Raw genomic sequence first — 15,060 nt, 5'->3', positions numbered from 1 at the left:
TGCCTGGCCACCAGAGATGAGTCCAGGGTGTATGCCTTATCCTGTAACACCAGAGGGGCCTTACTCATAATGAATTCTAGTAGCAGGCCTTGCATTCATCTGCAAAGGGGGCACACCCATCCAGGGGTGGGCAGCAGGCAGGACAGGGTGGAACGCAGTTCCACTGACGGAAATGAAGCTGCATGCCCAGCTCCAGCTGACTGGCAGCACTCACTTCCGGGATTACCGGTCTTGGGTGGGCTCTCCTTTTTTTCCCTGCTGCTGCTGTATCTGCGCTCCTCACTTTTTTCCTCATTCTTTCTTCCTAGCCTCGGATGAGCTTTCCTCTCTCCTGCCTGGCTCCCCTCCAGCCTCACGTGGCTACCTTCCAAGGCCAGGTATGATGAAAGAGGAAAAAGTGACGAGTGCACAGCAGCAGCAGCAGGAAAAAAAGGAAAGCTGAGCTGAGCCATACCAAAGTGGTCTCGGTTGCAGTCTTTTTCCCTTTTCCCCCTTTCAAAGCCCTCACCCTGCCCACAGCTGAGATGAAAAGGCATCATGTAGCAATAATAATCTTGTAAGTCTCCCTCAGCTTTCTGATATTTTTAAATTCCCCCCTCCCATCCTCCTTGGAAAGCAGCAAGGAGACCCTTTTCCTCCCTCTTCATTTCTCAACAGCTGATTTGCACCTATTTGCCTAGCTACCCAGCCTGAGACAGGGGGAAACCCAGGAAGGAGAACAGGGGAAACGCGAAGCAAATTGTCACCTCAGCAAGCGACACTGGTGAGGTTGTAAATTGAGAACTTAACAGTTCATTTGAACGATGATGATTGTTCAAGCCATTCCCACCTGGTCACATGGCTGGCAAGCCACTCCTACCCAATCACATGACCATCAAGCCACACCCACAAAATAAGCCACACCCACAGTGTGGCAGTAAAATTTTTGGCAGCCCATTACTGCACCCATCCTAGGACCAAGGCCTGAACCTCCCGGACCATTCCCAACATGCCAAAACAAGGGGAGGGAGGCACAGGGAGGTGTGCCTTATAACTCAGTTTCCTCACAAGAGATTCCACTGGTTGCCTCCAAATGCCAGTGTCAGGCGCCTGGTAGCCAACTGGGCCAAACATCTCTCTTATAACGTCCAGCATTTGGCTGCCTACAGCAATTGAGTTCCACTGATAGTCTGAGGTTGTCTGTTCCCACCACTGAGTAAAATGACTCTTGGTCGGAATCAGCACTGGAGGGGGGCTCTCATATGTGTAGTGTCCCATTGAGCCTGGCCACCAACCTCCAACAGTCCCTCTTTGCCTCATCTCACTTTCAAAGGGGTGAAATTCTTGCTTCTTCACCCACGCCCTTAATCACCGGCTCCTTCTGAACTAACTGTTTCTTGGGCCTCACATCTGGCCCAGTAGACATCTGGCCCAGTAGATAATAGTGGTAAAACCTCCAGAGTGGAGTCAGACAAAACCACGGAGTCCTCAGGTGACATACCGGCTACGAGGCCACTTTCTGTTCCTTCTTCCATTTCAACAACCCCTTTGAATAGCCATGAGCGATAGAGAAGAGCTGCAAACAATCTGTCAGGTTCCAGAGGATCAGTTAGAAATAAAAGCTCAAACACAGTAGGTGTGATAAATGAAACCTTTAATCTGAAGCCTCTGGCAATGACAAATGATCCTATGTTCTGGATGAAACATTGTCCGCAGCAAACACCCAGTGTTCCTGCCACCTATTTAAATGTCTACATCCCCCACTCTGCAAGTCCACCCCTCCCTCAACATTGTTAAAGCCAAACCACGATAAGTGATAGTCCGTGTAGTGCACATGCGCCCCATGATGCCCACCAGTCAGCTGGGTATTGTTGGATGCTTTAGCAAGCACCGATGGTTTCTTCTGGTTCTGTCACAGTATGAGTGACGAGGGACTTCCCCCTGACTGAATGACAGTCCAATCCTTTGGAGATGACAGATATGTTTTTGGTTGGTTGAAATCTAGTTTCTTTTTGTGTGAAGACTAATGCAAAGAATGAGTTAAGTGGCTTTGCTTTCTCTCTCCAATATTACGTGAACACTCTCCCACAAGTTCAACTCTCTATATCACTTCTTCTCTATTAGTAAAAATTAGGTCCATTATAGCTTTTCCTCTAGTTCCCTCCTCTACCTTTTGGATGACAAAGTTGGTTTCCCAGTTACTGTAGAGTTTGTCTCTCAGTTCATATCAGGATAGTTAAAGTCTCCCATTATTATTGTGGTATGTTTCCTGCATACATTTGTTAATTGATTAGCAAAGAGTTCATCTATTTCTTCTGCTTGTTTGGGTGGCCTGTAGCATATGCCTACAATAATTTCATTTTACTCCTTTTATATTGACCCATATGGATTCTAATTGGTTTTCATTATTGGTTTTGTGTATTTCTATAAAGATGTAACAATCTTTTATATATATAATGAAACTGTATCCCTTCTTTTGTTAAGTCTGTTTCTTTTGAACAGTTTGTATCCTTCCATCAGTACCTTCCAGTCATGAGTTTCATACCACCAAGTTTCACTTATGGCAACTATATCTTATCTGCCTTCATGTGCTAATACTTCAGGTTCACCCTGTTTATTTTCCCCATAAACATTCATTCATTCATTCATTTATTTGACTTATATGCCACCCAATCCTGAAGGACTCAGGGCGGCTTACAATAATGATATAAATAGAAATACAATTAGATTTAGAAACAAAACCTCTTGTAATTGTCTCAATTTATGCACCAAATGATAACCAAAAACAATTTTACAAAGATTTACACAAAAAAATAAGCGAATTATCAATTGAAAATATGATAATAATAGGAGATTTCAATGCAATCCCAGATGATCAAATGGACTACACTGGGAAAAGAAAAGAAAAAAAAAGGTGATACTACCTGTGACATTTTGGAAAATGAGTACAGAATTATCATTAAAAGATATATGGCGAGAATACCATTTAAAAGATAAACAATATACTTTTTATTCTAACCCACATAAGACCTGATCCAGGATTGACATGGCTTGGGCACCAGCCCACATAATGGAACAAATCAGTAAAATAGAAATAGAAACAAATACCTGGGCAGACCATAATCCTTTATCTATACATTGGAAAGGCAAAAGGAAAACAAATAATTGGTCAATGATTAGAAATATAATAAAAGATCCAGATTATAAAAAATGGATAGAGAAAGAATTAGAGATCTTTTTCAAAATAAACAAAAATAGTGATACTATCCCTCAGAATTTATGGGACACAGCAAAGGCATATATACATGGGCTAACAATATCTTTCATAGCAAAAAAAAACAAAGAAAAGAAAATACGCTATGAAAAATTGGTAGAACTCAAAAAAGTAGAATTGTTAATGCAAAAAGAGGATAATGACGACAAAGTTAAAAATCAGAGAGAGCTAATAAGACATAGATTGAGATTAATAGAACAAGAACCAATAGTAGAAAAGATAAAGAGAGCAAAACAAGAATACTTTGAACATGCGAACAAACCAGGAAGATGGTTGTCATATAAACTAAGAAAAGAGAGAGAAAATAAAATCATAAAAAACTTGATAGATTCTAAAGGTAAAATAAAACATAGAACAGAAGAAGAAAAGGAAATAGTATTAAAATTTTATAGACAATTATATAAGAGAGAAGAAATAAACGAGGACTTAATTTTTGAATATTTGAAAAATATAGATCTACCAGCATTAACCGAAACACAACAACAAAGATTAAATAAACCTATCACAGAAATGGAATTAAAGCAATCTATAAAAAACCAGAAAAACAACAAAGTGATGGGCCCAGATGCGATACCAGTAGAATTTTATAAGTTAGATATAGAAATACTTTTTTCAAATATGTTCGATATATATAACCAAATAATGACAGAAGGTAAATTACCCAAAACATGGTCAGAAACTTTAATAACCTTAATACATAAAGTGGGAACAGAAAAAGAAAAAATTGAAAATTATAGACCAATCTCATTGTTAAATGTAGATTATAAAATTTTTATATTAATTTTCGCTAATAGGTTTAAAAGTATTATAAACGATATGATACATAGTGACCAAAATGGATTTTTACCAGGAAGACAAATTAAAAATAATCTAAGAACAATAATAAACACATTAGAATATTATGAACAGCATCCAGAAAAACAAATGTCACTTATATTTTTAGATGCGAAAAAAGCATTTGATAATGTAGACTGGAATTTCATGAAAATACAATTAAATAAGATGGAGGTCGGAACAAAGTTTTTAAATATAATAGATGCCATATATTCTGAACAATCAGCCAAAATTATAATAAACAGTGAGCAGACCGAAAAAGTAGCAATACAACGAGGAGTAAGACAAGATTGCCCAATATCGCCATTACTATTTATTTTAACTCTGGAAGCATTGTTGATAAAAATAAGAGCAGATAGGGAAAGAAAATGACTGAAGATTAAAAAAGAGACTTATAAAGTACACGCATTTGCTGATGATGTGGTCTTTATTTTAGAAGACCCTACAAGATCCATTTCAAGGTTAATAAATTTAATTGAAGAATATGGGAATGTCACAGGATTGAAAATAAATAAAGAAAAGACACAGATACTAACAAAAAATATGACAGAGACACAGAGAAAATATTTAGAAGATTTATCAAATATGAAAATCACAAAAAAGGTGAAATATTTAGGAATATGGATGACTTCCAAAGCCAAATCCTTAAAAAATGATAATTATTTAAAATTATTAGGTCAGATTAAAAAAGATTTAGAAGTTTGGAGTAACTTGCAATTATCACTAGTGGGAAGAATTTCTACAATTAAAATGAATATTCTCCCCAAAATTTTGTTCCTTTTTCAAGTTATCCCAATAAATTTATTATTTATTTATTTATTATTTAGATTTGTATGCCGCCCCTCTCCGAAGACTCCTGGATCGAAATTTTTTGTAGAATTAAATAAGATAATAAAAAAAATTATATGGCAAGGTAAGAAACCAAGAATCAAACAAAATTCATTAGAAGATCGCAAAGAAAGAGGAGGCCTCGCCCTCCCAAATTGGAAATTATATTATTATGCCACCGCCCTAACATGGATAAAAGAGTGGTTGACCTTAGAAAATCAAAGGTTACTTAACTTAGAAGGTCATGACTTAATGGTGGGTTGGCATGCTTTTATATGGTATGAAAAGTTAAAAACACATTCATATTTTAAAAATAATATTATTAGAAAAGCATTGATAGATGTATGGATTGAAATAAAGAAAAACCATTTCTTAGTAATGCCAGAATAGGTTTCACCTATTGAAGCTATTACAGATCCGAATTTTAAAAAAGAAGGAAAGATTTGGAGATATAGAGACTTATTGGATAATCAATTAAAATTAAGAACAAAACAAGAACTACAAGAATTAGGTATCGACTTAGATTGGTGGCAATATACACAGATTAGTCCAAGATATCAAATGGATATAAAAATGTATATTTTCAAAAAAGAATATAATATATTAGGTAAATTACTATTCCAAAATCAAGTGAAGTTAATTGGAAGTGTATATAAATATTTAATAAATCATAGAAAGATAGGTTGGATATTGAAAGACAACATGATCAGTTGGTGCAAAAATTTTGGCAAAGAGATAAATTTAGAAACATGGGAAAAGATATGGGTGTATAACTGGAAAATAACAAAATCAATTTCTTTTAAAGAAAATCAAATCAAGATGTTTTATAGATGGCACCTCCCACCATATAGAATTTACAAGATGTTTCCGACAGTTTCACCTGTTTGTTGGAAATGTAAAAAAGAAATTGGCACATACTACCATACATGGTGGACATGTTCTGAGGCTAAAAAATTTTGGAACAAAGTAGAGAAATGGATAAATGAAATAACAAAGGAGAAGATTAAAAAATCTCCTGAATTTTTCCTATTGGGTATTTCAAATACAAAGTATAAAAAAGAAATTTATTATTTGATAATAAATATATTGGTTGCGGCATGAATTTCATTTGCACAGAAATAGAAAGAAAAAGAAATACCAAAAGATGTAGAGGTATTTAAATAAATTATAGAATGTGCAGAATTAGACATGACGACAAAACGTTTGAACAACCAAGCTGAAACAGAATTTTATAAAATATGAGATAAAGTATATGAATGGTGGAATTTTAAAAATAGTTTTAAAAATTAAAATATGTAAGAATTTATAACTATTCGAATTCATTATTTTGAAGGTTTTATAAGATAGAATGAAATAGTTTTAAAACAATTTATAGTATGATAAAGTTGATGTGTTATTTTTTATATATTTTATATTTTAATTTTTTTTGAATAAATATATGATATTTTTATAGATAAAGTAATTTAATTAACATAAAGAATATAGAGTTAAACTTAATAAGAATGTAATGTGCATGGTGTGACATTTCTGTATCGATCTGACCAGTGTTCCCTCTAATTTTTTTTTGGGGTGGGCGGAAAAGTATAGTGTCTGAGCGGCAGTCCCCTTGGGACTGGGCGGCACAGAAATAATAAATAAATAAATGAGTGAGTGAGTGAATGAATGAATGAATGAATAAATAAAGAAACAAATAAATAAATAAAAATCCCACCCTGTTTTGCCTCAGAGAATTTCAAAATAAAATACTGTACTGTGTGTCTATAACAGTGAGCTCATAATAGGGCAACTCTATCAATATCAAAATACCACTTAAATAGTTGAGCTAGTTTCAAACTAGATTTTGATTTTCTTTCTCTCTTCCTTACTCCCATTCTTTTTCTTTCTCTTTTCCTTCCTCTCTTTTTTCTGTTTCTCTCTCTTCCTCTCTTCCTCTCTTTCTCCTTCCCTCTTACTCTTTCCCTCTCGGCTTCTGGGCAGGTTTGGAAAACTCTGAGTTGATGATAATTTTTAAGTGAGCGATTGCTCACTGCTCAGCTTAGAGGGAACTATGGATCTGACTATAATTAGGGTTTTTTCTTTTTGTATTAGTTAGACTTCTATGACAAGCGGAGCAATGGTAGCTCCTTAAATGTTTAATGTTGTTTGTTTTTTGTCTCTCTTTTGGAAAAATAATAAAAAATATTTTTTTAAAAAAAGAAATACAAATAGATACAGAACAATAAAAAGAAGTCGAATATAATCTAAAACTATAGAACCCTGTATTAAAAGAAACCCATTAGTTATAAAACAGTCATAATCCCAAACATACATACCATTCATACCACACATACATACCCTGTCAGTTGTTAGTTCATGGTCCCCCAGGCCTACCGGTAAAGTCAAGTCCTTGTGGCCTTATGGAAGGTCAGTAGGGTGGGAGCAGCATGGACATTGGGGGGTACTTGGTTCCTTAGAGCCAAATTGGCCACAGAGAAGGCCCTCCTTGTGGTCCTGCCAGCCTGCATTGCTCCATCGACTGGATCCGGAGGAGGCCAACTCTGTGTGCTCTTATTGGTCTCTGGGAGGTATGTGGCAAGAGGCGGTCCTGTAAATAGTCTGGCCCTGAGGCATGTGGGGCTTTATAGGTAATAACCAACATCTTGAATTGTGCCTGGAGACTAATAGAAAGCCAGTGCAGCTTGCGCAGCATAGGTGTTATATGGGCATACTGAGGCATACCCATGACAGCTTTTGTGGCTGCATTATGGACTATTTGCAGTCTCTGAACACTTTTCAACGGTAGCCCTATGTAGAGCATGTGGCAATAATTGAGATGGGAGGTGAGGAGGGCCGACGAACTGTATAAGCATTTGAGTGCTTTATGTATCATGGGTATGTTTCTTGTATCTCCTATTTTGTAACTGGAATTTCCATCCTTTCCATCACTCTCTATTTCATTATGTTTTGCTTTTTTTAATTTTTTCTTTCTCTTTATCCCTTCCTTATGTGATTGGTTATTTAGTGGGTTTTGCTTAGAATTAGATTCTAAAGGTTGTGTAGATTGCTCCCTCCCCCTGCAATTTTACTTTAAAGCCTTTCTGATAAGATGAGCCAGTTGTTTTCTAAATATATTGTTTCCAATTCTTGTGAGATGCAGTCCATCCCTTGCCAGTAGTCTTTCATCTAAGTAATGTAGACCATGATCTAGGACAGGAGTTGCAACCTTAAACACTCAAAGAGCCATTTGGATCCATTTCCTACAGAAAAGAAAAAGACCAGGAGCCCCAAAACCTGGGTAGGCATGGCAAACTTGACATCATTCATTCCCACCCAGTCACATGACCCCCTAGCCATGTCTACCAGATGGTAATAAGGGCAGTGAACACTTGTTAAAATCACAAAAACCTTTTGACATTCATCTCTCTAGCTATCCCCTGTATCTCTGTGTGTGTGTTTGTGCATGCGTCTCTCTCTCTGCTTCTCTATCCCCCTCTCTATCCTCCCCGTATCTCACTCTGTCTTTCTCTCTCTCCTGGCCGCTCATTTAAGGAAGGTCTTCCACTTGTGCATACCTCCCGACTTTGCCACAGCTAGACAGGGGTTCATGAGAGGAGGAGGAGGAGGAGGCAGCGGCAATAATTCCTCAGCCACCCCAGTTTTCCAAAAAGAAAAAGAGTAGTGAAGAGCACCAACAACGCAGTAAGAAGTTCCAGTAAGAGGCACCAGAAAATCAGCCCTGAATGCCTCTCCATCCACCATCACTCTTAGCTTCTCAGGCCAGGCGAGGAGTGACTGGGAGGGGAAAGTGAGGCGTGGGGCCTGTCACGCTGTGCAACTACAAGAAACCTCCTGTAGTTAAATGATTAACTCTGTTTGTTAATGTAGCTCCTCCCTTTCTATGATGTAACTCTGCTTTGCTCACTTCTTCCCTCACGCAGGAAGAGAAGCTGCAGCCATACTTCTCTTTTTAGTTGTTAAGTTGTGAAGACATGTTTTTATGCCACTCCCGGCAATATAATCTTTTTTACTTTTTCTAATAAAAGTTAACTTCGTTCTGAAATGCCTGCTTGTAGCTTAAATCCATCGACCTCCGGGAAACCTCACTTCAGCTCTAACAGGCTGATTTCTCTCAGTGAGATCCTTTTCCCGTCATGGTAGCAGAGGATGGTTCATACCTATCTGAGCTACTGGGCGCACCCAAATGCCGGCTAAAAGGAAGAAAAATAGACTTTTCTCCCAGAGCTTCATTGATGAAATTTCTGAAGATCAGCTAGCTGACCTCAAATTCCTCATCCACACTTCGGAAGAGAAAAGAAACCTCATCATGTCTGAACAGCATTTGCTGGAAGCTTCTGAAGCAGCTGATTCTCATCAAACTGTAAGTCATATTTCTTACATGATTGAGAAGGGGGATAAAGAAGGTAAATCTATCATGGGAATCCCCATAGAAAGTTCTTCTGCCAACAAAGTGAGGAAGAAGGAGAGGAAACCCTCGTTGCCTCCCAATCCCTGAGCTTTCAATAATCAAGCCTTCCGTTAAAGGCAACAGCTAAAACAAAGCACCTTGATGATGAAGTGTCGCAAACTTCCAACAAAAGCAGGCAGACTCCCTCAGATCTGGATAGGCTAGAGGGAACGATAGCTGAGCTTCAGAATGAAATCCATGATTTGGAAACATTTTGTATTCATCTAGCTGGAGGAAAAACTGTGCAGCAGCAAGCTTCTTATGAATGTTATTTGCAAGAAGTAACAGCTTCTAAAAAAGAATTGAGAGACTTAAAAAAATTGCAGTTTAAACTTTTAACTGATCAAAAGGGATTTGTTTCTATTGCAAACTCCGAGCATGCGCAAATCAAGACCACTGATAACATTGGAATTCCTTTGTCCTCTGTAGTCCAAAGTGATCATGCGCAATACGGTCAGGATGCTGCCATGTACACAAGCTCGCAAAAGTCTTTGCTCATATTCAGACTGAGCATGTGCCGATTGTCTCTCATTATTTTCCTGCTACGTTCCGGCCAGATAACTCCATGATGGAATACCAGAGGAGGGGGGAGATTTTACCCACGAAGCAGCTGCAGAAACTTACAGTGCAGCAGCGGCCTCTAGTGGATGGTATGGCCAAAAATCAAAGCCATTTCCTGAAGTTAAAGATTTCTTTCAATCTTTTGCAAATGAGATGCTTAATCCTTCTGTTGTTAAGCCAAGATTCTCACAGGCATCCCAGGCTGCCCAGATGCAACAGAACACACCTCCTCAAGTTCCAGCAACCTCTGTACCGCAACAGAGACCACCAGTCCTCACTCCTCATCTGCCACAACCGGCCCAGCCTCCTCAACCTGCTGTCTTGCCACCAGCTATTGTGCCTCAAGCACAACAGCCACCAGCAGCCATGCCAGCTACATCTACAAGGCAAGCTATCACCTCATCAGTTCTGAAAGGTGAGTCAATGTTGAAGGGGAATGGACACAATTATAGAATATGGCTCCATAGGATGAGGTTGCTCTTACTCGCACATCAGATAGACTATATAGTTTTTAATCCACCAGTAAGGCATTGGACTGAAGAAGAAAGAGAGGCGGACATAAAAGCCACGCTCCTCATTCTTATGTCTATTGACTGATTTATCAGCCAGGTACTCACCTGATATTACTTCTGCTGAGTTACTTGAGTCACTCGATGGGTTGTTCAGGCCTATCTCAGAAGAAGGCAACTTCCTTCTGCTATCTCAATTCCATAGTGCCAAACTTAAGTCTGGGGATGAAATTGCTCCACATCTGTCCAAGATGTTATCAATGCACAAGGACTTAGCGGAGCGGGGCTACAACATGGACTTTTTGCAAGTCAATGCAGCCATCATAAATTCCCTTGGCCCTGAATGGAAGGAGGCAGTTTTCAAATTTAACAGCTTCCCATTTGCCCATAGAACAACACAAAGACTCTGTAACATGCTAATTGAAGAAGAAAGTTTTCTGCACACTAGGCTTAGACCAATGTCAGCTGCATACAAACCTACCTTGGCCAAGAGCGGTCAACAGAAAGCTAGCACACCGAGATACACACACCAGAAGCAATCTAAGAAAGATGACACTCAGAAATCCCAATCCAGTGATTTGCAAAGTGTTCAATCTGGCGAATCTGAATCTCCCACATATCCAACTCAACCCAAAGGGGCGCAAAAGAAAGGATCCAGAGGAAGAGGCTCCGGAGGTGCCAAGTCAACTCCTAAAGACTCCAAAGGTGAGAAACATGTTTATGTTAACACTCTCCTCCTCAACACTGTTCCTGACAAGAGTCCACAGTATGACATTCATCACTTATGGACATTGGACAGCGGAGCAGCCGTGCACTTCACATACCAGAAGGGATTCTTCACCGAGCTCCACCAGACAGATGTCAAAGAGGTGATTGGAGTAGCAGAATACCTCTGCAAAGTGGAAGGAGAAGGAACTGTCTATGTCAAAGAACTGGACAGACACATCTCACGTGTTTTCTACGTTCAAAGTGCCAAGAACAACATTCTCAGCGTGTACCGCCTGAATGAAGAATTAGGAACTACAGTAACCCAAGAACTTTCAGAAGCTTACATTATGAGGGATGGCAAAATCCTTGCCACTGGTATCCCTATTAGAGGTGTTTACTATTTAAAACCTAAACCTCCACCTAAGGGTGATGTAAGTATAAAAGTTCCAAAGGGCAAAAGCACAGGTCCAGAGAGAAAACCTGGTGCCACTATAGATCCAGAGGCTCATAAAGCCAATGAAGTCTCCGAGGTTCCTAATGCTATTTCTAATGTTAAACCTGTATTAACAAACAAATCTTTTCATTCCAGGTGTATTCACAGATGGCACCGTCGCTTGGGCCATGCATCCTATCCAGTTTTAGCTAGGATGCCTGAGTTTGTGAATGGTTTTAAAGTTGATGGTGATTGCAAAGTTCATCTTGACTGTAAAGTGTGCAACTCAGCCAAATCTCGTGCGGCTCCGGTCGCAAAATTTGCTCTTAGATTGTCTACACGCATTTTTGAATTGGTCCATACCGACGTTGTCGGTCCATTTCGGCCTACTAAGGGTAACAGTAAGTATTTCTTAACTATTGTTGACAGTTACTCACGATATGGTTTTGTATTTCTATTGAAACAGAAATCTGAGGCATTTCAGGTCTTTAAAGACTTTGCTGCAGAGGTACTTACCCAATACGATGTCTGGATCAAGCGAATTCAAAGTGACCATGGTGGAGAATTTATGTCCCAGCAGTTCCATAGATGGATGAAAAGGAATGGAATCCGTCAACAAACCTCAGCACCCTCAACGCCTTCTCAGAATGGTATTTCCAAGAGAAGAAATGGTGTTTTGCAGACAATGTTTCATTGTCTCCTTGAGGATGCAGGCATGGACTTTTCATATTGGGGCGAAGCATTAAGGTATGCTAATTACATTGTTAACAGAACATGGAGTAGCGCTATACAAGAGACTCCTTATTACTTGCTTCATGCAAAGAAGCCTGATGTTCAAAACATCCACATTTTTGGTTGTTATGCCACTGTTAACATTCCACTTGACCAAAAAAGAAAAGGAGGTCCTGTGTCAGAAAGAATGAGATTCATCGGCTTTGATGAAAGCTCTAAGTACTACAAATTTGCTGACATTTACCATAGAGCTGTTATTTCCAATTCAGCCAAATTTGAGGAAGACACTAATTGGTCCAGTATACATAGTAATGATACTTCAGTTTATTTTCCTAAGGATGACACAGACGGTGCGGCGAAACCTGATTCCCAGGCAGCTGTTCCAGATGATCCTGATGTTCCAGATGATGAACAGTCTTCAACAGTCGCAGAGGAAATCCCTGACGATGAACTTGGAGACGGAGATGATGATGAACAATGGACCAAGGTTCCCAGGCGTTCAAAGAGAACAACCAAAGGAACTCCTCCAAAGAGATATGCACAGCAAGTATCTCAATCTCCTTTTTCTTTCTTGTGTAACAATCTTACACTTCCACCTGAACATTTTCATCAGATAAGATTTTTGCCTGAATCTGAACAAGAGAAGTGGTATGAGGATATGGAACGTGAACTGGACTGTTTAAAGAAACTTAAGGTGTTCCAACAGGTGGAGCCTCCAACAGACAAGAAAATTATTGGCACACATTGGGTGTATAGAGTCAAACAAAAACCTAATGAAGGAAAGCTGTACAAAGCTAGACTCGTAGCTCAAGGATTTTCACAAATTTATCCAGATGACTACACTGATACATTTTCACCCACTGTCAGAAATGAAAGTGTCAAAATTGCCCTGATGACTGCTATTGCTTTGAACTTAGAGGTTTTTCAGTTCGATGTAGAGACTGCCTACCTGAACGCTGATCTGAATGAAGAGATCTACATCAAGAGTGCTCCCGGGTTCCAGGACCGAGAAGGTGATGTCTGGTACCTGCACAAGAGTCTTTACGGCCTGAAACAGAGCGCCCTCATGTGGTACCGCTGCCTCATTCAAAAGCTAAATTTAATGGGCTTTATTAAGTCCGTCTCAGATGAATGCATGTTCACAAAAGGGCAAGGTAAGGTTTATGAAATTGTTCTTGTTTATGTTGATTATATTGTTTACATTGGTCCCAACAAACGCATGAGTGAAACTTTTGCTAAGGGTCTTGAGAAACATTTCACTTTAAAGAGCCTAGGGCATATTAATGATTATCTAGGTGTTCAGATTGAGAAAACTGAGAAGGGGTTCTCTCTTTCACAAGAAAGCAAGGTTGACCAGCTTTTGCAGAATTGTAATATGTCTGATGCGAACACTTGTCGTTCTCCTATGCAGACTGATTTTTACAGGTTAGCCCAAGAAGAACATCCTGAGTTTGAGAACCAAACGCTGTATCGGTCAGTGATTGGATCGCTATTGTACATCAGCAGTTGGACAAGACCTGACATTTCACTGAGCATGAATCTACTGTCCAGATACGTTGGCAAAGCGACTACGTTTCATTGGTCTTGCATAAAGAGACTGTTGAGATACATGAAGCTTACAAAGGACATGAAGTTGTTCCTTGAGCCGAAACATGATAAATACCCTGAAGTGATTTGCTACGCAGATGCTGACTGGGCAGGTGATGTAGAAACACGAAAAAGTACTTCTGGTTACATACTGTTTTTAAATGGTTGTCCTATCTTTTGGAAAGTTAGGAAACAGAAGTTTATTTCTTGCTCTTCAACTGAGGCTGAATATGCATGTGTTTCTGATTGTTGTAATGCATTAACCTCTGTTTCTGCTCTCATTGATAGTATTTGGGAATGTCCAAAGAAACCAATTATTATCATGGAAGATAATGTTTCAGTTACATACATTGCTGAAGCTGAATGTGTTGGAGCTCATTCACGGCACATTGACATCCGGTATAGAAATACCAGAGAGAGTGTGAAACAAGGATTCGTGAAAATACAGTATGTGCCTACTACTGAACAGATCGCTGACTTGCTGAATAAGCCGTTGCCAGCTGACCAACACGGATACCTGCTGTTTCTGCTTTTGCCTGCACACAAGGAAAGCAGCAAAAGCCTTTCTTTCTTTCTTTCTTTCTCTCCCCAAAACCTCAGTTCTGAGGCTTCAAAATACCAGCCAGGACAGCAGCCGCTCTTTGAATGCACTTTCCGCTCTATGGTGACAGTGATTGGATGCCTCCCCTTCTCTCCTGCTCTTCTCCATTCAAATCTCCCTGCAGTCCTCCCACCTGAGTGCTAAATGACAGAGAGCCAGCATGCCCAGAAGCCCCTCACCTTGAGACAGCAATTGAGCCTCCTCCTGTGGAGGGAAGCCTTGCAGGACCCTTGGCTGCACTCCCTCTCACAGACATCAGGCAGCCATGCTGAGGGCAGCCCCAGGAGACACAACCAGTGGCGAGGGTGGAGCCAAAAGGCTGGGATGTCTGCTGCAAATTGAAACAACACACTGTAAACATCGATTGACATGAACTTTAAATTACAAAGAAAACAAACCCTTAAACCACTGATACGTATTGGCACTAACAATTACATCAAAAACATATGGATAAAACTTTAGGGAAATTTACACCACCTATGTGCTCAAACCACAGGCCGCAAAGCATGAAAGCCCCAGCTCTAACGCTGGCCTTCTCTTCTTACCACTCCCCTTTGCTCCAATTTCCTA

This window comes from Erythrolamprus reginae, chromosome 6 (genome assembly GCF_031021105.1).
Source record: "Erythrolamprus reginae isolate rEryReg1 chromosome 6, rEryReg1.hap1, whole genome shotgun sequence".
Lineage (NCBI taxonomy): Eukaryota > Metazoa > Chordata > Lepidosauria > Squamata > Dipsadidae > Erythrolamprus > Erythrolamprus reginae.
Note: the sequence above shows the minus strand (reverse complement) of the source record.